This window comes from Platichthys flesus, chromosome 23, assembly GCF_949316205.1.
Source record: "Platichthys flesus chromosome 23, fPlaFle2.1, whole genome shotgun sequence".
NCBI lineage: Eukaryota > Metazoa > Chordata > Actinopteri > Pleuronectiformes > Pleuronectidae > Platichthys > Platichthys flesus.
This window is the reverse complement of record NC_084967.1, coordinates 1,884,976-1,888,225: the sequence shown is the minus strand read 5'-3', so window position 1 is coordinate 1,888,225 and position 3,250 is coordinate 1,884,976. Positions and strand designations below refer to the sequence as shown.

The 3,250-nt window shown below is 39.4% G+C and overlaps 1 long non-coding RNA gene across 1 annotated transcript; it reads left to right on the top strand.

Moving 5' to 3' along the window:
• Positions 1-203: 203 nt before the first annotated feature.
• Positions 204-2,934, top strand: LOC133948955 (uncharacterized). The gene is made up of 3 exons (XR_009920107.1): positions 204-453; positions 1,083-1,136; positions 1,398-2,934. It is a non-coding gene; the product is annotated as an uncharacterized LOC133948955 (long non-coding RNA).
• Positions 2,935-3,250: the final 316 nt, after the last annotated feature.

The following is a 3,250-nucleotide window of genomic DNA, read 5'->3' as shown; positions in this document are numbered from 1 at the left end:
TTTCTCCTCATTCACTTTGCTAAACCATGTCAAACTGTGTCACATGGGTCTCAATATATTGATAATGTAGGCATAACATTGCTGTGAGTTTTCATCATGCGGATTATTCATAGCTTTGCAGCAGACTTCTTCAACTCGCCATGACAAACGAAGCTGCATTTAACACAGCTGCAAGTGAACGCCTCATGAGACTCTGGAAAAAGTTACGTCGTCACAAGCTGCGGAGCTGTGTATCACGAAGAACCGGAGAACGGTTGGCGAGTCTGGATGAGAGGACGGCGGCGGAGTCACCGTGGACGTTGTTAGCTCAGCAGGTTAGAGTGTGGGACGCACTCAAAGCTTTTTTCCCCCGTCCGTCGTGTCTTTTCCTGTGTGAACTCTGCCGCTCTCAACAGCAGCACTGGCTATGAGCTAGCTCCTGCTAGCTCTAACGAAGCATCTCTCAACTGCTACGTAAGTTAAACGGACACTTCTGACTGACTGTGATGATAAGCAAAAGAGACACTGTGGATGTGTGATGTGTTGTACTGCATTTGTTTGATCTGTTTACTAATACTAGCTCTAATAAATACTGTATAAATTATATTTTGCTCCTGAATTGAACTGTGTTAAAGGGGTTCACATGGAAAATATATGTTCAATTATGTAAAGGGTGATTTTTGTTACTATTATACTAATGGAGATTTAGCACTTGCTACACATTGTAAGAGCAGCTGTTCAAAGGAGCACTACGTCTTTTAAGGCTCTTTATTCAGAGTCACGGTGTTGATGTCCTGTCACGTGTTACAGTGAAAAATAACCGTGTCTCCCACCTTCAGTATTTAAATCGTTAATCTCAGACAGACTTCACTGAATTCTTTTGTTAAATATGAGTAAGTCATAGCCTTGTAACTTTACTAGAACAGACAGTGTCATACAGAGTTGTGGGCTTATATGCACTACCTATTTCCTAATCTGAAATGATTATGCTCTGATTAACTTTGAACTAATATTTTATTTTTACCATTTAAAAGTCTGTTAATTACTTAACCTGGCCCATGTATGACTTTACATATCTGTGTATTGGTTTCATGTTCCTCTAGAAGGTCCAACTTGACACACAACTTGAATCCAACCAGACTGAACACTGACTCCAGGTACAGACCTGATTTCATTACTTAAAAACAATCAAAGTATTGCACATAATACATAATGTATTAAATTATAATGCAATACTTTTAATGTGAAATAGCTCCATTAAAAACATTCATTGTCATGGTAGTGCACGTTTTAATCCAAAAGCATATTCAAATACACAGTTGAATATCCACAGAAAATAAGATTACACACTTTGTTCATATGTAACTCTTCCTCTACAATAATGACGATCACTTTCATGTTTCCTATCATTTTATTAGGGACAGACGAGCCTGAAGGACACAGCTGTGATGACCATGTTCTGTCTCTTATGGCAAAGCAGAAATATAAAACACTGGGTTCTTATCTAAAGTGTATCAAATCAGATCTCCACCATGTTGCTGCTGAGGACATCAGGTGCTGCAGTTCTTCATCTATGAAGAGAAAAAACGCACTGTTAAAGAATGTTTTGTGTTGTGTATAAAGCACAACAGATTTCAGATAGAACTGTTGTACTGTGGTCTTGGTTTATATCCTCATGGTGAAATGTACATATTTTAAGTCCCTTCTGATAAAAGTGCTGAAAGAAATACAACATTGTACAAATACATAAAATGTCTTTCTACCTCATCAGTACTATTCAAGGTGATAATCTCCCACAGACCTATTGATAACAGTCCAAATCAAGTCTTTCCACTTCTCTCAGTGTGAAAACATAATTCTATAATTAATTTGAGAACTGTTTACAACACTGATGTGTGGAGATTAAAATCATACCTAAACTGTCTAATTCACTGTAAAACTCCATGACATTCGCAGGCCATCTGTAGTTAAGGGAGCAACGCATGGAGTGATGTGTAGATTACTAGTTTGATGATGCATGAGGAGAGGCGGTGGTCGAGTGGCAGAAACTTGGACTATGGGCAGAGAAGGTCTCTGGTTCGTCTTTGGTTCGACTCCATGGAGAGACAACAAAAGTCGAACCTGGATTGATCTGTCCAAAAATCCAAGAGTCTCCCTACCCTCTCTAGTGCCCATGAGCAAGGCACCTCACTCCCCCAACATCTGCTCCCCCGAGCGCCGTACATGGTCGCTCACTGCTCTGTGTGTCCTGCACCAGATGGGTAAAAAGCAGAGATTAAATTTCCCTACCTGCATGAGTGTGCCTTTGCATGTCTGTGCATGTGTTTGGGATGAATAAATGGATTTTAATCTTAATCTTTTAATCTTAATCAGTTGTCTTCCAGTTGACCAGCATGAAGCTGCAGATCTCCACCATGTTGCTGCTGGGGACATCAGGAGCTGCATTAATGAGGAGCAGAAGCGTACTGTTATGAATGTTTTGTGTTGTTTATGAAGCACTACTTATTTCAGCTAGAACCGATGTACTAGGGTCTGGGTTTGTATCCTAATGGTTAAATGCACATACTTTAAATCGCTTTTGATAAAACGTGACAAAGAAATACAACATTGTACACATAGATAAAATGTCTTTCTACCTCATCTGTAATATTCAAGGTGATGATCTCCCACAGAGCTGTTGATAACAGTCCACATCAAGTCTCTCCACTTCCCTCAGTGTGAAAACATAATTATATAATTAATTGGAGAAGTGTTTACAACACTGATGTGTGGACATTATAATGTTATCACTACTGTCTAATTCACTCTACAACTCCATGACAGACTAAATAAACGATGTGAAAATAGTAATGGCGGATATACCATCCTGTATCAGAATATTGGTGAAACAGTTACTATCACATGAAACGTACACGTGTAGCGTATTGATAGTAACTCATTAAAAAAAATAATGTCACAACCAAAACAAGACTGTCGAGTTATCTTGCTTCAATCTGTTCATTAGACGTGATAAATAAACAGTAACTTTTATAACAATTACATATTACAAAAAACTTTAGGCATGTAAGCATATGATGATAGATAAAGCAATAGGTTATGTTGGATAGTTTGAAGGTTACTTACCTCTAGTTCAGCACCAGCGGCTGGCCAGAAGAAGTGGAGCGATCTTCCTTGCCGCACAGGGCAAACGCAGGCAATGTGGAGACGAGCGCTTGGTCATCGAACGTTCTCTCTTCCCCGACCGCAACAGACTTGAAATTGCCTGTGCTCG